Below are 23,946 nucleotides of genomic sequence, written 5' to 3'. Positions count from 1 at the left end.
ATAAAGAAAAACCCTGGAATGAGTAGGTGTGTCTAAACTTTTGACATGTACTGTATGTTCATTATGTGGGAACATGAATTAATGAAAACTGTGAGGCTGGCATCAAGATGCATCTTCACAATTTTTCTAATTAGGCCTAGCCTACATTTCGCTGATTCCACATCTGGGAAAGTTGAAACCGGTTTTACTTTATCAGTTCTTATAGTGGGGATGCAATGACAGTGCAAATCAATTGTCTGGTACATACATTAGGCAGCTGGTTCGGTCCCGAGGTGCTGAACTCCAGTCCAGTTTTTCCCCAATGCCGTGCTCAGCCCAAACGCAGTTCCATGCGATCTGTGATGCTGCAGCGGCTCACAGACGGTCAGGTACAGTTAGCCAGTAGCCAACAGACTGGGACTTGACAAACAAACAGTGGAGCTCAAATGTCTCCAGTCGAGATTTCATTAGCAGAAGATAAAGCTAATATTCAAAGGTGTCGAATTGTTTAGGATTATAACCAGGAAGTGCTTGCTGTTTTCTATCAACGCACTTTAAGGTAAATGCACAAATTATACATAATCTGAGTTTGGTTTGTTTCATTGTAAAATATTGGAATAGTTACATTTTTCATTTACTACAATGTATGCAATGACTATGATACTATTGAAAGCTGGCGTCTAATTTATATTACGGCTGGGCTACTTTACTTTATGTAGAATTTTAATTAAACACATTTCATCAGATAATGTAATGGGACATTTTATTTGGTTTACAAATATGAAGGAATTGGCCATTTTTTTATTTGCTAATAGTAATACTGAAACTAAGGGGGGTAAGCAAATATCGCTTGCCATTGATGGTTTGCTTTTTACAGTTATAACCCATGACATGCCGCTTTGTTGATGTCCAGTCCATATTTCAACACCTATAAGTGCATCAACCCTGTTCAAGTCACTGTCAAGCTTACCATTTCGTTGTATTGCTTGTTTATTGAGTGACATATATTAGCCTATCAAGTGATAAGTGGTGCGTCGGAGGGATCCCCGACGCACCACGATCCGATGTATGAGTGAGCGAGCGCATCGTTATAGGACGTTGAAATAAACAAACATTTGGGTCCTGTCGCAAAGAGACGCATTTTAACGAAGCAGCCTACATTTAACATACTGGTTCCGACTTGGGAGGAAATGGGAGACTTGCGGTGAAGAAAAACAACCAATGGTATTGGGATACACATTGGGCTTCAGTGTACTCTATTCTACATCTGAAATTGATTGGTGGTCAAAATAACATCGCCTATGTATCCTCTTTATTGTCGGTTAGCTATGTGATGTTGCTTCATTTAATTTCCTTAATTGAGCAAGTGGCGGTCAAATATAGACTTTCGACTGATGGATTGTAAGGGGCACGCACGCACCAACTGATATTAAACTGATGGATTGTAGGGGGCACGCATGCACCAACTGATATTAAAGGGGGCTATTCTCAATTACAAGAATTAAGGAGAATTTCGAGAAATTCTCGAGATGTATCGATTCTCGAGAGATTACTGTAATGTAAACTCGCACATCTCGAACGCTAGCTCACACACTGGTCTGACAGTTGCCCCCTATAAGCAGGGCAGTGTAAACAGAATTGTCTCATTGAGCTTAAACATTCATACATACAGTAAATATACTAATAGCTAGATAGCAGAGCAATGTTTTTGAAACAGTTGAAATATATAGACATTTTCATTACGTTTTAGAATTGTTTTATTGAGTTTTCACCTGAAATTGCAGTAACAGCCTGTTAGATTCTGAAATTGTAGCAGTTGCTTTAAAAAAGGGAAGCTCAACTGTGTTTTCCCCCCCTTGGCTGCCATGGGCCCCCATCCAGGCAATAAGCATGCAGCAAGAAGCTAGATAACCTCAACAGGGAAATTATTTTATATCCGTTTTTTTATCACTTTGGTGCGATATGTAGTCCATTTTCACAACTCTTAAGCACAAAAATCGAAACAGATCATCAAAATATCTCAGGTTTCAAAACTCTAAGCACATTTTCACTTGTTCACTGCATCTAATCACTATTTCAATTTGCATATACAGTATATTCAATCTAAGCATCTGCTTTTCAAAATGCAATATCCACTTTACTTTTGCCATGATTTTCTTGTCATTTGTTTACAATACAATTAACTATCACTTAATCAAACTGCTCAAAACGAATAACTCGCTAACGTATATAGTTTGATAACTGCTGAACACTGTACAATTCTATATTTTCTTTACAATTCTACATAAATCTGTTATTTTGACATCAATCTATGTTGGAAGGTAAAACCAAATCATATATGGATGTGACTGTAAATACTACATCATCATTTTCCATCAGCCAGTGTGCTTCAATAGGACAAAGTGGAAACAGTCACTCTATGTGCCACCATTTGGAATTATAGTGTAGTGTACAATGCACTGCTGAAACACCTGGGTTGTATATAACAATATATTCCACTCATTATCTGAATTCCATTGATACACTGTCAGCTGATGAATTTCAATGCAGGTAGACAGGCGGTACTGTATCTGTTGACAAGTCACGTAGAAAAGGTGATCTTGTGCAATGTTTCATTGGGCAGAAATGGCATACAAGTTTTTATAGTAGCCAATGGCTTTACAATACCCTTATTTCTAATGATTTGTCCTACATACAGGTATGTACTGTGTAACAATCTGCAATTGGATACAAAATATGCTTGTCAAGTTAGAAAGAAATGCTGTATGGAAAATGATATTTACCACTTACTGTTCTTTCTATTGAGCACTTCAAAAATAACAGTTTAGAAATGTTTGTTGTATTTTTTGCTATTGGATTAAATGGTAGGGAAATTGACTAAATGGTGAACATAACATCTGATGTATTGGTGACTAAACAAAATGTTCTGAAAGTGTATTGTTCACGTACACAGTTTAGCTGATGTTATAGCGGGTGCAGCGAAATGCTTATGTCAAATTTCTGCCCTGCAAGGGCCTCCCGGGTGGCGCAGTGGTCATTAGGCACTGCATCGCATTGTTAGCTGTGCCACCAGAGACTCTGGGTTCGAGCCCAGGCTCTGTCGCAGCCGGCCGCGACCGGGAGGCCCATGGGGCGGCGCACAATTGGCCTAGCGTCGTCCGGGTTAGGGAGTGTTTGGCCGGCAGGGATATCCTCATTGCACACTAGCGACTCCTGTGGCGGGCCGGGCGCAGTGCAAGCTGACCAGGTCGCTAGATGTACGGTGTTTCCTCCGACACATTGGTGCGGCTGGCTTCCGGGTTGGATGTGGGCTGTGTTAAGAAGCAGTGCGGCTTGGTTGAGTTGTGTTTCGGAGGACGCGTGGCTCTCGACCTTCGCCTCTCCCGAGTCTGAGTGGGAGTTGTAGCGATGAGACAAGACAGTAACAACTAACAATTGGATACCACGAAATTGGGGAGCTAGAGCAGCTAGAGCTGCTCCGGTCAACTGTAGGTGCTGTCATTGTGAATTAGAAAAGTCTAGGCGCAACAACGGCTCAGCCGAAAAGTGTTAGGCAACACAAGCTCACAGAATGGAACTGCCGAGTGCTGAAGCGAGTAAAAATTGTCTGTCATCGGTTGCAATACTCACTACCAAGTTCTAAACTGCTTCTGGAAGCAATGTCAGCACAATAACTGTTTGTCGGAAGCTTCATGAAATGGGTTTCCATGGCCGAGCAGCCGCACACAAGCCTAAGATCACCATGTGCAATGCCAAGTGTCGGCTGGAGTGGTGTATAGCTCGCCACCATTGGACTCTGGAGCAGTGGAAACACGTTCTCTAGAGTGATGAATCACACTTTACCATCTGTCAGTCTGATGGACGAATCTGGGTTTGGCGGATGCCATGAGAACGCTACCTGCCCCAATGCATAGTGCCAACAGTAAAGTTTGGTGAAGGAGGAATAATGGTCTGGGGCTGTTTTTCAGGGTTCGGGCTAGGCCCCTTAGTTCCTGTGAAGGGAAATCTTAACGCTACAGAATTCAATTACATTGTAGACAATTTTGTGCTTCCAACTTTGTGGCAACAGTTTGGGGAAGGCCCTTTCCAATTTAGTGCACAAAGCAAGGTCCATAGAGAAAAGGTTTGTCGAGATCGGTGTGGAAGATCTTGAATTGCCTGCACAGAGCCCTGACCTCAACCCCATCGAACACGTTTGGGATGAATTGGAATGCTGACTGCGAGCCAGACCTAATCGCCCAACATCAGTGCCCAACCTAACTAATGCACTTGTGGCTGAATGGAAGTAAGTCCCCACAGCAATGTTCCATCATCAAGTGGAAATCCTTCCCAGAAGAGTGGAAGCTGTTATAGCAGCAAAGGGGGATCAATTCCATATTAATGCCCATGATTTTGGAATGAGATGTTCGACCAGCAGGTGTCCACATAATGTTGGTCATGTAGTGTATATTAGACTGAGATATGTCAAGAATCTAGTATATCAATATATATATACACTACCGTTCAAACGTTTGGTGTCACTTAGAAATTTTCTTGTATTTGAAAAAAAAGCATTTTTTTGTCCATTCAAATAACATCAAATTGATCAGAAATACAGTGTAGACATTGTTAATGTTGTAAATGACTATTGTAGCTGGAAAGGCTTTTTTTTAATGGAATATCTACATAGGCACATTATCAGCAACCATCACTCCTGTGTTCCAATGGCACGTTGGGTTATTTAATCCAAGTTTATCATTTTAAAAGGCTAATTGATCATTAGAAAACCCTTTTGCAATTATGTTAACACATCTGCAAACTGTTGTTCTAATTAAAGAAGCAATAAAACTGACCTTCTTTAGACTAGTTGAGTATCTGGAGCATAAAGGTGAATGTGTTTAATTTACTATCATCTTAATTCGAAATATTTAACTATTTTGACGCTGGGAATTATTTTATATAATGATAAATGGCAACCACAGGTTGTCATCTATCGACTGGTATATGTATTATACCCAAATTCATTGAGGTTTGTCTTTTGGAAGAGCGCAAACAGTACATATCGCCACGGTTATTGTCCCAGTTCCATTGATTTCAATAAAATATTGATGTATGTGATTAATTTGTGCAGGCTATTGATTAAAGTAGAACAAGCGAATCAATTTCAGTCCAAAGTGACTGTTAAAAGTTGGTGCATGTGCAGTTAATAAGGTACTAATTTAGCAAAGTACAAGTAATCTGAACACAAGTGTGACACATTGGTGTGTAGGGAGTAATATTTATGTATTGGTCTTCAAAATATCTCAACTTATTTCAGCATATTGATTATGAATTTGTACATTTACAGTAAAACCGGTGTTTTGCTTTGAATAAAAAAATAAATGACAACAGGAAGTAGGAATATAAATGTACTTTTAACATTATTTTCCAACAGGATTATACTTAATCAGGTAAATACCACTGAATGAGCCAGAAACGTGCTATGATTTATTGATTTTGAGGATATTGTGAAAATCGTGAAAATATGTCTGTCTTGCCTACTACTGGCTTCTGTGATACTAATATTTACATTTAACTCGTCACTGCAGATCAAGAAGGTCACATTGCCAGCCACAACAACTGGTAAGACAAGGATGCAATGTAAATTTAAATGTAACTTGCCTTCGGAAAGTATTCAGACTCCTTGACATTTTCCATATTTTGTTACGTTTCAGCCTTATTCTAAAATGTATTAAATAAAACAATTTCCTCAGCAATCTACACACAATACCCCATAATGACAAAGCGAAAACAGGTTTTTAGACATTTTTGCAAATGTGTTAAAAGTAAAAAACAGATACCTTATTGACATAAGTATTCAGACCCTTTGCTATTAGACTCGAAATTGAGCTCAGGTGCATTCTGTTTCCATTGATCATCCTTGAGATGTTTCTACAACTTGATTGTAGTCCACCTGTGATAAATTCATTTGATTGGACATGATTTGGAAAGACACACACCTGTCTATATAAGGTCCCACAGTTGACAGTGCATGTCAGATTAAAAACCAAGCCATGAGTTCGAAGGAATTCTCCGTAGAGCTCAGAGACAGGATTCTGTCGCTGCACAGGTCTGGGGAAGGGTACCAAAACATTTCTGCAGTATTGAAGGTAACTAAGATCGCAGTGGCCTCCATCCCTCTTAAATTGAAGAAGTTTGGAACCACCCGGCCAAACAAGCTGGCCACCCAGCCAAAGAGAGCAATCGTGGGAGAAGGACCGTGGTCACGGAGGTGAGCAAGAACCCGATGGTCACTCTGACAGCGCTCTAGAGTTCCTCTGTGAAAATGGGAGAACCTTCCAGAAGGACAAACATCTCTGCAGCACTCCACCAATTAGGCCTTTATGATAGAATGGCCAGACGGAAGCCAGTCTTCAGTAAAAGGCACATGACAGCCCACTTGGAGTTTGCCAAAAGGCACCTAAAGACTCTCAAAACATTAGAAACAAGTTTATCTGGTCTGATGAAACCAAGATTGAACTCTTTGGCCTGAATGCCAAGCGTCACGTCTGGAGGAAACCTGGCGGCATCATGCTGTGGAGATGTTTTTCTGAGGCAAGGACTGGGAGACTAATCAGGATTGAGGCAAAGATGAACAGAGCAAAGTACAGAGAGATCCTTGATGAAAACCTAATCCAGAGCGCTCAGGACCTCAGACTGGAGCGAAGGTTCACCTTCCAACAGGACAACAACCCCAAGCACACAGCCAAGACAACGCAGGAGTAGCTTCGGGGCAAGTCTCTGAATGTCGTTGAGTGGACCAGCCAGTGCCCGGACATGAACACGATCTAACATCTCTGGAGAGACCTGAAAATAGCTGTGCACCAACGTTCCCAATGCAACCTGACAGAGCTTGAGAGGATCTGCAGGGAAGAATGGGAGAAACTCCCCAAATACAGGTGTATTAACGTCACAAAGCTTGTAGTGTCATACCCAAGAAAACTATTTTTTATTTTTATTTTTATTTCACCTTTATTTAAATGAACCAGGTAAGCTAGTTGAGAACAAGTTCTCATTTACAACTGCGACCTGGCCAAGATAAAGTAAAGCAGTGCGACACAAACAACAACACAGAGTTACACATGAAATAAACAAGTGTACAGTCAATAACACAATAGAAAAAAAGAAAGTGTTACATACAGTGTGTGCAAATGGCGTGAGGAGGTAAGGCAATAAATAGGCCATAGTAGCAAAGTAATTACAGATAGCAAATTAACACTGGAGTGATAGATGAGCAGATGATGATGTGCAAGTAGAAATACTGGTGTGCAAAAGAGCAGAAAAGTAAATCAAAACAATATGGGGATGAGGTAGGTAGATTGGGTGGGCTATTTACAGATGGGCTGTGTACAGCTGCAGCGATTGGTTAGCTGCACAGATAGCTGATGTTTAAAGTTAGTGAGGGATATATAAGTCTCCAGCTTCAGCGATTTTTGCAATTCGTTCCAGTCATTGGCAGCAGAGAACTGGAAGGAAAGGCGGCCAAAGGAGGTGTTGGCTTAGGGGATGACCAGTGAGATATACCTGCTAGAGCGCATGCTACGGGTGGGTGTTGTTATCATGACCAGTGAGCTGAGATAAGGCGGAGCTGTAATTACAGCCAAAGGTGCTTGAGTAAAGGTGTCACGTCCTGACCAGTTTAAGGGGTTATTTGTTATTGTAGTTTGGTCAGGACATGGCAGGGGGTTGTGTTGTCGGGGTTTTTGGGTAGTGTTCTATGTTCTATTTTCTAGTTTTTCTATTTCTATGTCTAGTTTATTGTTTTGACCTTCAATTGGAGGCAGCTGTTCCTCGTTGCCTCTAATTGAAGATCCTATTTAGTAGGGGTGTTTTTCATGGGGTTTTTGTGGGTGGTTGTTTCTTGTTTAGCTGTATGCCTGACAGGACTGTTTTCGTCGTTCTTTTTGTTCAGTGTTCATTTATTTAATAAAGAAGAAAATGAGCATTCACGTACCTGCTGCATTTTGGTCCAATCCTTACGACACCCGTGACAGAACTACCCACCACCAACGGACCAAGCAGCGGAGGAAGGAGCAGCAGCAGAGCTATAATGAGTTTTGGACTTGGGAGCAGATACTAGCGGAAGAAGGACCATGGAGGAAGGCTGGAGAGGACAGAGAACACTATGTTGGGACATGGCTAGCAAGAAAGCCTGAGAGGCACCCCCAATGCATTTTTTGGGGGGGGCACACAGGTAGTTTGGCTGGGTCAAGGGTGAGCCCTAAGCCAACTCCCCGTGCTTATTATGGGGAGCGTGTGGAGTGGAGAGCGCCGGTGTATGCGGAAGTGCGCACAATCTCGCCCATGCACACGCACAGTCCAGTGCGAGCGATCCCAGCCCCTCGCAAGTGCCGTGCTAGAGTGGGCATCCAGCCTGGAAGGAGGATGCCTGCGCAGCACATCTGGCCACCAGTGCGCCTCCTAGGCCCAGGCTACCCTACGCCTGCTCTACGCACGGCAGCCATCAGGCCTCTGCACAGCCCAGTTCGCCCTGTACCAGCACTCCGCTCGTGCAGGGCTACTATTACCATCCAGCCAGGACGGGTTGTGCAGGAGGTGCGCTCCAGACCTCCAGTGCCTACTCATAGCCCGGTGTATTCAGTTCCTGCTCCTCGCACTAGCCCTGAGGTGCGTGTTTCTAGTCTGGCACTTCCAAAGCCAGAAAAATGCACCAGGCCTCCAGTGCGTCAGCCCAGTCTAGTACGTCCTGTTCCCGCTCCTCGCACTAGCCTTGGGGTGCGTGTCTCCAGTCTGGTACCTCCAGTACCAGCCCCACGCACCAGGCCTCCAGTGCGTCAGCCCAGTCAAGCTCGTCCTGCTCCTGCTCCTCGCACTAGCCCTGTGGTGCATGTCCCTAGTCTGACGCCTCCTAAGCCAGCCCCACGCATCAGGCCTTCAGTGCGCACTCCCCGTCCAGAGTGTCCGGCAACAGTGCCCCGTCCAGAGCTTCCGGCGATAGTGCCCCGTCTAGAGATGGCCCACAGTCCGGAGCCAGCAGAGACGGCCCACAGTCCGGAGCCAGCAGAGACGGCCCACAAGTCCGGAGCCAGCAGAGACGGCCCACAAGTCCGGAGCCAGCAGAGACGGCCCACAAGTCCGGAGCCAGCAGAGACGGCCCACAAGTCCGGAGCCAGCAGAGACGGCCCACAAGTCCGGAGCCAGCAGAGACGGCCCACAGTCCGGAGCCAGCAGAGACGGCCCACAGTCCGGAGCCGACAGAGACGGCCCACAGTCCGGAACCGACAGAGACGGCCCACAGTCCGGAACCGACAGAGACGCCCTCCAGTCCGGAGCTCCCAGAGTCGCCCTACAGTCCGGAGCTCCCAGAGTCGCCCTACAGTCCGGAGCTCCCAGAGTCGCCCTACAGTCCGGAGCTCCCAGTGACACGCATCAGCCCGAGGTCTCCAGCGACGCGCATCAGCCCGAGGTCTTCAGCGATGCGCCATAGCCCAGAGACTTCGGGATGGGTAAAATATAATAAGCATTTAGCGGGGGTGGACAGTTTAGGTTAGGGAGTAAGGCCGAAGCCTGAGCCACCTCCGTAGTAGGAGGTTGGGGAGGGGGGGGTGTAGCACAAGAACCGTCGGTGACGGTGGCCACCCTCCCCTCCCTCCCTTTAGTTAGGATTATTTTTGTTTTGGGGTTTATTTTTTTGTGTTTATTTTTTGTGTGAGGTGCTTCCGGGGTCTGCACCTTTGGGGGGGGGGGTACTGTCACGTCCTGACCAGTATAAGGGGTTATTTGTTATTGTAGTTTGGTCAGGACATGGCAGGGGGTGTTTGTTTTGAGTTGTCGGGGTTTTTGGGTAGTGTTCTATGTTTTGTATTTATATGTTATATTTTCTAGTTTTTCTATTTCTATGTCTAGTTTATTGTTTTGACCTTCAATTGGAGGCAGCTGTTCCTCGTTGCCTCTAATTGAAGGTCCTATTTAGTAGGGGGGTTTTTCATGGGGTTTTTGTGGGTAGTTGTTTCTTGTTTAGCTGTATGCCTGACAGGACTGTTTTCATCTTTCTTTTTTTTCAGTGTTCATTTATTTAATAAAGAAGAAAATGAGCATTCACGTACCCACTGCATTTTGGTCCAATCCTTACGACGAGCGGGACAAAAGGGTTTGAATACTTATGTAAAAGTGATTTTTTTTATATATACACTGCTCAAAAAAATAAAGGGAACACTTAAACAACACAATGTAACTCCAAGTCAATCACACTTCTGTGAAATCAAACTGTCCACTTAGGAAGCAACACTGATTGACAATACATTTCATATGCTGTTGTGCAAATGGAATAGACAACAGGTAGAAATTATAGGCAATTAGCAAGACACCCCCAATAAAGGAGTGGTTCGGCAGGTGGTGACCACAGACCACTTCTCAGTTCTTATGCTTCCTGGCTGATGTTTTGGTCACTTTTGAATGCTGGCGGTGCTTTCACTCTAGTGGTAGCATGAGACGGAGTCTACAACCCACACAAGTGGCTCAGGTAGTGCAGCTCATCCAGGATGGCACATCAATGCGAGCTGTGGCAAGAAGGTTTGCTGTGTCTGTCAGCGTAATGTCCAGAGCATGGAGGCGCTACCAGGAGACAGGCCAGTACATCATGAGATGTGGAGGAGGCCGTAGGAGGGCAACAACCCAGCAGCAGGACCGCTACCTCCGCCTTTGTGCAAGGAGGAGCAGGAGGAGCACTGCCAGAGCCCTGCAAATTGACCTCCAGCAGGCCACAAATGTGCATGTGTCTGCTCAAACGGTCAGAAACAGACTCCATGAGGGTGGTATGAGGGCCCGACGTCCACAGGTGGAGGTTGTGCTTACAGCCCAACACCGTGCAGGACGTTTGGCATTTGCCAGAGAACACCAAGATTGGCAAATTCGCCACTGGTGCCCTGTGCTCTTCACAGATGAAAGCAGGTTCACACTGAGCACGTGACAGACGTGACAGAGTCTGGAGACGCCGTGGAGAACGTTCTGCTGCCTGCAACATCCTCCAGCATGACCGGTTTGGCGGTGGGTCAGTCATGGTGTGGGGTGGCATTTCTTTGGGGGGCCGCACAGCCCTCCATGTGCTCGCCAGAGGTAGCCTGACTGCCATTAGGTACCGAGATGAGATCCTCAGACCCCTTGTGAGACCATATGCTGGTGCGGTTGGCCCTGGGTTCCTCCTAATGCAAGACAAGGCTAGACCTCATGTGGCTGGAGTGTGTCAGCAGTTCCTGCAAGAGGAAGGCATTGATGCTATGGACTGGCCTGCCCGTTCCCCAGACCTGAATCCAATTGAGCACATCTGGGACATCATGTCTCGCTCCATCCACCAACGCCACGTTGCACCACAGACTGTGCAGGAGGACTGGGAGGAGATCCTTCATGAGACCATCCGGCACCTCATCAGGAGCATGCCCAGGCGTTGTAGGGAGGTCATACAGGCACGTGGAGGCCACACACACTACTGAGCCTCATTTTGACTTGTTTTAAGGACATTACATCAAAGTTGGATCAGCCTGTAGTGTGTTTTTCCACTTTAATTTTGAGTGTGACTCCAAATCCAGACCTCCATGGGTTGATAAATTGGATTTCCATTGATTATTTTTGTGTGATTTTGTTGTCAGCACATTCAACTATGTAAAGAAAAAAGTATTTAATAAGATTATTTCTTTCATTCAGATCTAGGATGTGTTGTTTAAGTGTTCCCTTTATTTTTTTGAGCAGTATATATATATATATAGATTTTGTATTTATATAAATTAGGAAAACATTTGAAAAAAAACAACATTTTTGCTTTATCATTATGTGGTATTGTGTGTAGATTGATGGGGGAAAAAACTATTTCATACATTTTAGAATAAGTATTGTACTGTCGTGTCTGGACTATCATTAAATGTGAAGACTTTTTTATATCAAATCAGTTCTCTAGGTTTAATTATTACGTGATTAAAATAATCATGTAAACAATAATTAACTAGGAAGTCTGGGCACAATGGAAAATGTTGAGATTTAGAGTTATAATCTTCGGAATATAACTCTTCAGATATTTCAATATTTGATCAGTTAGTCTTCTATTAATTAATTATTATTAACTCATCAGTTCTCATTACTGAACGTCGCAAACCCATGGATATCTGCACAAACCCTAGCCTAAATCATGAATCAGCGATATTCAAATTGGCATAATTATTTATTTACTAACTAACTAAATAATCACACAAAATTGCATAACAAACAAACAGTAGATATTTGGGTTACTACATGATTCAATGAAAAAGTCCCTAGCGATATGACGGCTTTGTAGACCAAGTAAAGGGGTGGAGACTGAGAGAGCGGAAAGACAAAATGGATTCACTACACACAGTTGATAATTATATTCATTGAAATGCTAATCCTTTGCACATGAACGGCCAATCATTCCATAATAATTGCAATGTATATATTTACGCCTGTATGTCATTGTTGTCTTCTGTGTTGGAATCGCTGGTCCGTCTGCTGAAGAGTCAATTGACAGAAAGTCGATTGGGTTGTGTTCATTATGGATACATCATGCGTACCATGTTCTTAGAAAATATGTTTCGGCAGTTGTCGGTATTTTTATCCTAGGTTTATGTAATTACTAGCTGCAGACTAGTAATTCTACGTCTAGGATTTGCTCTTATTCTGTAGTGATCGATAGTCTCAGAGTTTAACCATTTCCATCCATGTAGCCAAAACTACAGCTATATGGTCTATGGTCTATAGAATTGTAGCCATTCCAATTTGGGGACTCTATCACGGCATTCTCTGACTTAATGTAAATTATGTAGGAAGTGGGTTTTAAACAAGGTTTTATACAAGGGTACACGAGTAAAGTGTCCTTGTAGCCTCTTTGCTCCTGGAACGTATCCCTAAAACATATTTATGAGCCCTCTGGTTGATCTATTTCCGAGAAACCTTTCCTAACACAGAAGGCATGCCTATGATCCAGAATGCCTGACCAATCTCTACGGCTTATAAAATATGTAAACTACAGTAAAAGAAAATCAGAAGCTCACTTCCTAGTCCCCATACCATGTAGGCCTAGAAGCCACGTGAGATTGCCGCATGATCCCAGATGGCAGTGCACCTTTAGTGAGATATGGAGTGAATTTGGTCAACTCTGGAAAAGTTGTATAGAAGTGTTTATTTTCACACGTTGTATAGACCTTAGTGACTGGTAAGGTATTCCGGAATATAGATTTGCCTCCGATGAGGGGAAATGTATTTTATAAAGAGGTAAATCAGAGGGCTGGTAGCCTAGATAGGTTTTAGGGTTACGGGATGTAGCCTTTAGCGACAGGAGCCCAATGTGTACAGGTCTCCCGGAGCGAAAAGGCTAGCGGTCTTGTTGCAGTCGATTTCTTTAGGTGGTTTTTCTTAGATTTAATGATTCCATTTGTATTTTGGAATAAACAAATAATGAATTATACAATGCCTGTGTTGGGTTGCTGTTGTATCAATGAGTTCAGTCTGTTGGCTGTTGTTCAGAACAACACACTATGACAGTTTTGGACCAATGACAACTGTACCGCAAACATGGTGAAGGCTACATACTCCATATCAATATAAAGTCATTAGTATGATTAACATACGTATATGAACACATTGTTCCCATTCTGCTTTATCCAGCCAGTCAGTTGGTCCTCTTTGTCAGCCTACATAGAGTTGTGCTGCAGTAAACCAGCCCCCAACAACCAGAGATGGGGGTAGGATAAAGGCGTCAGCATGCTTCAGTTTGGCTGGTGCCTTGCCGAACTCGGCTAGCCGAACCAAATGAGTGCGCTCGCATACTCACATAACAGACTTTCGCTTGAAAAAAGAGAAATAAACGATAATAGTACTGTTTGTCAATTTTGAGACGCCGTAGCCAGTATACAATTTCTCAATATAGTCAGAATTTATTTGAGAAACTTAAGAAATCTGTCTTTCATTTTGACGTTTTTGCCAAAGAGATCTTAGTCGTGCAATTTTACACCTTACTAAGATGTTCGGTGCAGTGTTTTTCAATGAAAAAATGTGCAAGAAAATGAATCATCTCTCATTGAATGACTACAACGACTTTATTGAAGAATCCCTACTGTTGACCAATCACCGACGATGGGGCATAAACTTTGGCTCCAACTTCGGCTTGCCTCCAGAAAAAATGTTGTGTGCCTGAACAGCTGAAGAAAAACACGAACCTAAGTCCAAAACGAACATTAACATCACAAAATGTCATCAGAATATATGCACAAACTCCACCGAACTTTTTCGGCTGGGAAGCATGCGTACGCCTTAAGACTATCAGAGTATATGGGGAAAAACTAATATCTGTTATCAGTGGCTGAGGTTCCTAAGGGTCCAACCCCCCTCTCTATAGCCTGAGTGCAATGGACAGCATGCATTAAGTGAGAGGACTGAACCCTGAGGAAGGAAATATTCTTCAGACAATGAGGAGGAAAAACATGTAATAAGATAAAAGGATGGATAAAATCTAGGGCAGAAGGTCAGATAAGTGCTCAAAAGGGTATCTCAGGGGGAGTTGGGATAAGCAAAAAACAAATCAAAAGGTCAAATACAGGGTACTTATATTTGACCTGTTCCACAAACACATACAAGTGTTGTACAAATGTGTTGGTGTGAAATGGAAATGTGTTTTTTTGCATATCCCAACTCCCCCTAAGACACCCTGGGAGAGTGGGGTCATGGCCAGGGATCAGCAATTATTGACGCCAACAAAATTATTATTATTAAATTAAGTACATAAAAAGGGAAAAATGAATTAACAAAATGAAGAGAAAACAAACTATAACAAAACGTCACATGCATAAGTAGTTTTTCAGGGCTGTCGCAGTGTCACCAATTGAGAGACGGTGAGCTCTCACATAGAGCAAGAGGTGAGTGACACAGCAAGTCTACTGTAAGTCACATGGTTTCACACGGTTTTAGTTAATTTGGCCAAGAACAAGTAGCATATTTAATGAGTTTTTCCCTCCTCCCCTCGCACTTCCTTGCCGTCTCTTATCTCTGATAGCGGTAAACTATTCCCCCCTTAAATCAGCGGAATCCTCCTGCTCTGTCTGTCTAAGCCTTATTTCTCTTAAATTCAATCTGTGCAAGGTGAATGTTTTCCCTTGTTGTAGATGCTAGGTGCTAGGTACTTCCCCCTTAAGGACATTCTTCTGTTAAACTCATCACTGCATGTTGTTGTCTGCTGTGGCATCATTGGCTGTAGCATGGATGGTGCAGCAGCAATTACCCACTCTCCTCTTGCCTCGCCTGGCCTGGCTTATTAGTTAATGATGGACTCTGTGCCGGAAACCTCTCCTCTCCGCGGTCTTCTACATGCTTCCCTAGTTTCCATTCATCCTGCTGCAAATTACATTGTGTATGTAGCAGGAGTTGGAACCTAAGTTATTTTCCAATCGCTTCGTTCTGAACATAACCATGATTTCTTTCATTCCGTTCCACTGTTCAGACCTGCAAAATAAAGTTCTGGTTCGACCCCCCCAAAAAAGTACTGGATTATAGAGTTCCTTTCTGTTCCTTTTTAAACCTCTGAAATAGTATTTTTTTGGTTCTACATGAAATTACTTCCTCAATCAGTGCAGATAGAGGAGCTTGCTATGGAGCGGGCAAGCTATTGTTTACATGCGCGATGGACAGACAAATGTAGGGCGCGAATTGCAACTGAAATTTTGCAGGTGGGGAAATAGCGAGAGAGGGTGGATGAGGAGGCTTGGCTTAACTACAAAAAGGTAAGACATGTTTTTAATTCTGGCTAGCTAGCTCTGGTCCAATGTTACGTCAACTCTTGGAAGTTCAATGACATTCAAAGTTAATCCGAAGAAGCCGCCCCTTCATAGATATAATTCTGTTGGCCTAATTCAGATAATGCATGTCATAACAAGATGCCCAGCGCTTTAATAATTCCAATGTGAAACATGATAATTATAGTATCCGTAACTAGCATTGAAAAGTTAATCCATTCTTCTCTAAATAAAAATCTCTCCCTAATTTCTGAATCACACTTGTAACGTCAATAGGCTACAGTAGCCTAAGCTTCGGAGGGGGAGGGGCAGGTTGCCTACACACGCGTACACACACTGGCAAAGATTTTCAGCTGGCAGGCAGACACTGGAAGACGTTTCTGAGTGACAGAGTGAGAGTTTTGCATAGGCGCATAGTAGCATTTTTTTGTGGGACTGAAAAAAAAAATCCCGGAACGTAAAAGAATGTTATTAACTGGTTCCCATGCTTTTAAAATTACAGTTCGGTTCCGGAACAGTATAGATCACTTTTGTTCCTGGTTCTGATTCTGTTCCTCAAATGCTATTTTCCGGGTTTCGGTTCTGTTCCCTGAACTGGTTCCATCCCCTGGTATGTAGGCCTATGTGCTGTTTTGCTGCAATGGGCCCCATTGCCATCACAACTACTAGCGGTGTTATATGACAGAACAGAACTGTCCTATAAGGTCCTCTGGGGATCAGCGCATTTTTTTTCATTTTCCTTGTTTTGCAGAGTCATCATGACAGAGCGCTCCATAACTGGTTCAGGATCAGGCCTGTGAAAGCAATCAAAGGGGCAGTATTACACAGAGCAGAGCATCTCCCTTTGGGATAGAGATCAGGAAAGAAAGCTAGAGTGGAATCAGAATCCGTCTGTCTCTGACCAACTATACAGGACTTCTGTGCTACACACTGATAAAATGAAGTAATTTGAAGATGGTTAGGTGCTTCCAGGTGCCTATCCTGTTAAGAAAGGGGCTTGTGGTTGATGTCTCTGGACACTTAGAAAAGAAAAGAGCTGCACTCTCTCATGTCTTCGACGCAATACGTTTAATAAATATCAATGTTTCGACAGCTAAGCTGCCTTCATCAGTTTCATCTCATTTCATGTCTGTAGACACCCTGGATGTCTACAGCGGATCGCAGCCATCCGTTAGTCCACTGGTAAACTGAGTGTCCTCTGTGCTGCCGATATATCCCAATGCAAACGGATTACAGGGTATGCTTTGGGGGCGAGATGAGGATTTTGAATATTTGAACATCTTTTATCTTACACAGCTGCTGCTCTTTTGCAGTCTCTCTTTCTCTCTTTCCCCCATGCCTGTCTCTGTGATGTGGCTGGAATTCCCAGAGGGGTCTCACGGTTTTTACTCCGTAATAATGTATCGTGTTGTTTGGGGTGCAATTGTGTGATCCCTGAGTCTCCAAGTTTAGTTTGTTCAGGGTTTTGCGCTTGTCTCCGAAGCCAGCAAGGACGTAAAATATAAATGGTTGCTGATTTGTGTAACTGAATGTGCGTAATACGCATGCTCAACAGTGAGGCCATCATTTTCATATCCTTATTATAAAGTTCATACTGTGAAATGTTGCTTGGCCAGACCATGAGGCGTCTATATCTCCCATATTAAATGAAAGACTATTAAAAAAGAAGGATGTGGCCAGAGGGGATGGGTGATACACACTGATGGCATAACCTCTACTCATGACATTTCACTCTTGGCCTTTATGATGAGGTCAAAGGTCAAGCCATCTTGGAACGATGGCTTCTCCTCTCTTTACATTTTAGTCAATAGTGGTATAATAATATATGCTGTTTTGCAGACACTTTTATTCAAGATGACTTGAAGTAGTGTGTGCATACATTGTCGTATGGGTGTCGCCAGCTGAAATCTAAACCACAACCCTGGCATTGAAAGTGCCATGCTCTATCAACTCTGCCACGCAGGACCACCACAGAATCTGGATTGTTTTGGTTTCATTGCAACACTGTACCTTTAGGTAAATCTGAGATTTCTTCTTTTTTTTGGCACAGCATTTGATTAATCATGCAGTATATTTGTTGGGGACCACTGAGTCTCTGTGCGTCATGTATCTTTTGAGTGTTACGTTGTGAAGGGACCATACACCCTCTGTTTTAGTGTCTTCCCTCTCTCTCTCTCTCTCTCTCTCTCTCTCTCTCTCTCTCTCTCTCTCTCTCTCTCTCTCCCTCTCACTCTCTCTCTGACACTCCTTTGTTCTCTCTCTCTCTTTTTCTCTCTCTCTCTCTCTGCTAAGCCTGCCAATTTCACTGGAGGGGGCACTTTAAGCGCTCCCGAAGTCTTCCTGTTATCTAAGCCCTTCTGGTGCACTTAGCCGTTGGATTGGCGGACTGGGAAACGCCAGATACTGGTTCAATTTTCCATCTTTTCTCTCTGGCGGATTCGGGAGAGAGGAAGAAAGGGGCTGTGTGTTACCCCAGGGAGGCCATTGGAGAAGCGGGTGTCTTTTGTGCCGGAATAGAGAGTTGAACTTTAGCGACTGTAAGAAAAACCCGGTGTTCACAAAAATACATACAGAGGGCTTTTATAGGAGAGTAAACCACTGCCTGTGAGAGTGAATCTCACCCTAGTCCAGCAGATCCAATCAAATCCCCCCTATATAATCATATTAACAGACTCTTAGGTTAAGACTCACTGCCCTCTGAGGTTGTCGTTCTGTCTGTAAAGACTCAAAACTTGTGGAGATCATTACACTTCAGCTCTCTAGGCAGTAGTCTATAGGCCCTCTAGGCAGTAGTCTATAGGCCCTCTAGGCAGTAGTCTTAGGCCCTCTAGGCAGTAGTCTATAGGCCCTCTAGGCAGTAGTCTATAGGCCCTCTATGCAGTAGTCTATAGGCCCTCTAGGCAGTAGTCTATAGGCCCTCTAGGCAGTAGTCTATAGGCCCTCTAGGCAGTAGTCTATAGGCCCTCTAGGCAGTAGTCTATAGGCCCTCTAGGCAGTAGTCTATAGGCCCTCTAGGCAGTAGTCTATAGGCCCTCTAGGCAGTAGTCTATAGGCCCTCTAGGCAGTAGTCTATAGGCCCTCTAGACAGTAGTCTTTAGGCCCTCTAGACAGTAGTCTTTAGGCCCTCTAGGCAGTAGTCTATAGGCCCTCTAGGCAGTAGTCTATCGGCCCTCTAGGCAGTAGTCTATCGGCCCTCTAGACAGTAGTCTATCGGCCCTCTAGACAGTAGTCTATAGGTTTCCTAGTGTAGTCTATAGATTTGCTAGGAGTTGTCTATAGATTTGCTAGGCAGCCTATTATTTCTTTTCCCAACGTATTTCTTTATTCTGTTGTGATGAATCTGTCGTGTGCCTAGGCTTTAAATCACACTGTTATTGAATGTCACTGTAAAGAGCTTGTTTACAGTCTATGCTTTCCCTCAGTGTTCCCAGACAGACGGACAGTGAGTGGGGTCTCAGCTTGAAGCATCTGTGTGGGTTGCTGCTGTTTTTCGCCAACAGGTCTGATACACCGGGGGGCTGACAAGGCCCACAGAGACCACAGAGATGCTATGACATAGTAGTGTAATCACATTCATTAGTCCCATGCAATGCTACATTGTCATGTGAACTGGACGAAAGGTGTTGTGTTTTAACGCTCGTCTTCATTTACGGCGGTATGCTGATGGCTATGCAAGTCAAGAGTTCTCTCTCACCACTGGCCTCCTCACAGCGGTTCTATGACGAGGCTTGACAACGGTTCTATTTCCACGTAAGGTACCATTAATGTCAAAGCGCGCTCGGCTGAAGTGCAATCTTTGCTGAGAGGCGGCTTTGTTGGCTTTTCACCTACACATTTGGACACTCATTTGTTGATATAAAGACATAGGTACGCATTGCCAAGAGACAATTCTGGAGAGAGCGAGAGGGAGAGAAAGAGAGAGAATAAAGGCATGTTTGTTGGCCTTCTAGCGATTTGAACAAACTCTGACTGTGAAAGCCAAAGGGCATGACCATTGTTCGGTAACATATTCGGTCAGCGAGGCCTTTGGCTGGGCCCAGATGCATCCCAAAAGGCACCTTGTTAGAATTAATCCCAAATGGCACCCTATTCCCTTATATAGTGCACTACTTTAGTCAAAAGTAGTGCACTATAAAGGGAATAGTGATCCATTTGGGAAACACATTTACACAGTATAGCCTGCTTACTGAATGTGTGGAGAGTTATTGAGGGTGTTGTTGAAGGTACTGTAAAGCAACTTTCAATATAGATAACAAGGTTGGTACTACTGCAGGCAAGACAAGCTTCCAGACACGCTTATGGTTTGTTTTTACTGTACTTTTACAAATCAATTCCAACTGCATTTTCACCTTAAAACAAGGATGTAGGTGGCATAAGATGGTCTAGCGGTCTAAGCTGACGCCTTTGGAAGGCCATCATCCTGGAGTCGCCTCTTCACTGTTGACGTTGAGACTGTTTTTTTTTTGCGGGTATTATTTAATGAAGTTGCCAGTTGAGGACTTGTGAGGCATCTGTTTCTCAAGTCTGCCTGCCGTGACCTCGAGCCTGCCTGCCACTCTGTACCTCCTGGACTCTGATCTGGTTTTGACCTTTTGCCTGTCCACGACCATTCTCTTGCCTACCCCTTTTTGGAACTAATAAATATCAAACACTCTAACCATCTGCCTCCCGTGTCTGGGTCTGGCCCTGAGCCCTTATAGAACGGTAGTGTATGTTAGTCTGCTAAATTAGCTATATTATGAGTACAACTATCATTTGCTGTCGGCATCAGGATATGACTTAAGAGAACTAGTTAGCTCCAAAAGTGGTTAGGAGTAGCTTTGATTGTATGACAGTGCATTCAGAGCCATTAAGTGGCTAGCCATACTACAAACTTCATTGTACCAGGTTCCTGTGAAGCAATTGTAATGACAGTCCACCACAACATACCCGATAGCCTCCTGATTAGCAAGGGGTAGTTTGTGTTTAATTGTATGGTGTATTAAAAACACAGTTTGAGATTGTTGTGAGGAGTTTTCTCCAGTAGTTTGAATGGGGAATGGAGCATCCCGGAAAAAGGTTGTCTGAGGTTGCAACAGTAAGGGGGACAGTGCTTAGCGACGGATCAATTATTGGCAAAGGAGCTGATCTGACTGGTCAACAACAACAAAAAATCGGAGTTGGGCTGCCTGTGTAAATGCATACATAGACATATTATCTGATGTTAGATTGCTTGCAACTTCCTAACCTCAGACACAACACATACTGGACCACAGAGAGAGTCAATGGCAGTCTGATCAGTCAGTCAATGATCTGATTAGTGTGTGTGTGTGTGTGTGTGTGTGTGTGTGTGTGTGTGTGTGTAGCACATGGGGATGTGTGAAACTTACTCCTCAGCCTGAAGTGTCCCCACAGAATAGCTAGTTTTTCATTTGATGCCAGCTGGTAATGTGTTTCAGGAGGGGCGGTCATGTGTGCTAGCAAGGCAGAGGTCCTGGGATCGAGTCTCGGTGGGAGCTTAAAGAGGAGGATGTGGTACTTGCAAAGCAAGCACAGCCTGAGGTCCTTTACGTGTGTGTGCGTACGCAGACATGCAGCACATGTTACACAATCAGCTGATTGCTCATTCAGCACAGTGACACTACTGAGCAAACAAGCCCTTTTCTTAAATGTAACAACATTTCAGCTGTCGTTCTTTCTGTCACCTCATAATGTTGGCTGGTGTGTAGAATAGATAAATATAGCCTATTCTGTCACGGATGGACTGCCTGGGGAGTGGTTTAAGGGAGACATTAACAGAATAATAATTGTCCTTTTATTGCCAATGGCTCTCTTTCACGTCTCTCGCAAAAAGAGCCTAATCAGATTTTATTGGCACTCAAATAGAGCTTACCCGGTCATGCCGCTAATGTCGTTGTTCATAAAGGATTCACAGCACACTGTTCTCTCATAGTCTTTTTATGTTAGAAATCCCCCCCGTGAGCTTAGAACCAAGACCGTAGTATGGCTTGAGGTTCAATATATTTGTGGGCACCATTTATTTCCTTTTTTACCAATTGGTTTTCATGTACAACTAAATGATCTTATTCAGTGGGCCGCACATCACGTGTGTACATAACCATTATGAAGCAATTGTATCTAAGTGATACCCATGATGACATGTGGTTATGTATAGGATAGACTGTACACACAGTGGTTGAAATTTTGAAGATTTGTAAGCACAGGGCATCTAGGCTCAAAACATGTCTGTATGGCCCATGGAAGACTGCTGTTTGTTTTGTAGGTCTACAGTACGGATTGCAAAGCTTAGGAGTCAGACAGCAGACACACCCTCATCAGCATTCAGTGCAAGGCTTTTAAATATGTGTTGGCCTGCCCAGAACACTGCCCACAGTAAGGTCAGACTCATGTTCAGGAGAAGGGTCAGGGAGGATGCCCTCTTTGCTGACAATCTGGGATGGAAGATAACTTCATGTAAACAAAGATTTAGACTGACTTGTGGCTTGGGTGGTCTAGAGGTCAGGGCCACCGCCTACATTACACAAGTATCCCAGTGTGGGTTCAAATCTGCCCCACTGTCTTTGTGATACACTTTCGGTCTTTTTGGATATTGCAACACCCCCCATTTTAGGGGACCAAAGGTATTGGGACAAATTCACTTATGTGTATTAAAGAAGTCAAAAGTTTAGTATTTGGTCCCTTATCCACACCTGTCACCATCATTACGCGCAGCTGCACAATATTGGACTCACCTGGACTCCATTACTTTGTTGATTACCTCCTCTATATCTGTCTGCTCCTCAGTTTGTTCCCTGTGTCAGCATTGATGTCGTTATTGTTCTGTTTCATGTCCGTGGTTCATTAAATGTTCACTCGCTGTACCTGCTTCTCGTCTCCAGTGTCGATCCACACACTACATCAAGTTTGTGAATCTACAAACTTGTTGGATGCATTTGCTGTTTGTTCAGGTTGTGTTTCAGATGATTTTGTTTCCAATAGAAATTAATGTTAAATAATGTATTGTGTCATTTTGGACTCACTTTTATTGTAAATAAGAATAGAATATGTTTCTACTGTCACGTCCTTAACTTAGAAAGCTGTTATTTTCTATGGTAGAGTAGGTCAGGGCGTGACAGGGGGGTTTTCTAGTTTAGTTTTTCTATGTTGTCAGGTTCTAGTTTTGTATTTCTATGTTGGGTTTTGTTTGGGATGATCTCCAATTAGAGGTAGCTGGTCCTCATTGTCTCTAATTGGAGATCATACTTAAGTAGGGTTTTTTTCCACCTGGTTTTGTGGGCGATTGTTTTTGAGTTAGTGTATGTTTCACCGCTGCGTCACGGTTTGATGTTTTTTTTGTTCTTTAGTTTGTGTATGTATTGCATAGTTTCACAGTGAAAATAAAATGTGGAACGACACACACGCTGCACTTTGGTCCGCTCCTTCCTACGACAACCGTGACGTCTACATTAATGTGGATGCTACCATGATTACATATAATCCTGAATGAATCGTGAGTAAGAATGTTACAGACGCACAAATATCATACCCCCCCCCAGAAAATGCTAACCTCCCCTACTATTGGTTTGCATGAGAGGTTAGCATGTCTTTGGGGTATGACATTTTTGCGTCTAACTTTCTCACTCATCATTATTCACAATTCATTCAGGACTATCCATAATCATGATAGCATCCACATGAATGTAGAAGTGTTTAGAAACATATTCTATATAAGTGACTCCAACATTACACATTTACCATTCATTTCTATTGGGCACAAATTAATCTGAAAAACATCCAAAAAGTTTGTAGAGTCACAAACAAGCTTGATGTTATCATTGCATGCTAGGAATATGGGACCAAATACTAAACTTTTGACTACTTTTAATACACATATAATACACCCTTTTGGTCCCCTAAAATTGGGGGACTATGAACAAAAAGTGCTGTAATATCTCACTGGTTTACCCGATATGGATTAAAGTACCCTCAAATTAAAGCTGACAGTTTGCACTTTAACCTCAGTCATTGTATCATTTCAAAAATGCTAGAGTACAGAACCAAAACAACAACAACAACAACAAAAGTGCCCCAAGACTTTTGGAGCTCACTGTATGTATATATATATATATATATATATATATATATATATATATATATATATATATATATATATATATATATATATATATAAAAGAACCAACTTGAAATACCACCATTA

The 23,946-nt window shown here is 43.2% G+C and overlaps 1 protein-coding gene across 4 annotated transcripts in view; it reads left to right on the top strand.

The window, feature by feature from the left end:
• Window positions 1–328: 328 nt before the first annotated feature.
• The window catches only part of LOC115195826 (disks large-associated protein 1), a 315,115-nt gene continuing 291,497 nt past the window's right edge, over window positions 329–23,946 (top strand). For 3 of the 4 annotated variants that reach the window (XM_029756116.1, XM_029756118.1, XM_029756119.1), the window contains exon 1: window positions 329–538. The gene's annotated coding sequence lies outside the window, so the exon portion shown is untranslated. The remainder of the gene's footprint in view (window positions 539–23,946) is intronic. The other variant, XM_029756117.1, reaches the window with a different exon arrangement.

Source organism: Salmo trutta, chromosome 6 (assembly GCF_901001165.1).
Source record: "Salmo trutta chromosome 6, fSalTru1.1, whole genome shotgun sequence".
NCBI lineage: Eukaryota > Metazoa > Chordata > Actinopteri > Salmoniformes > Salmonidae > Salmo > Salmo trutta.
Note: the sequence above shows the minus strand (reverse complement) of the source record. Positions and strands in the feature narration are given on the sequence as shown.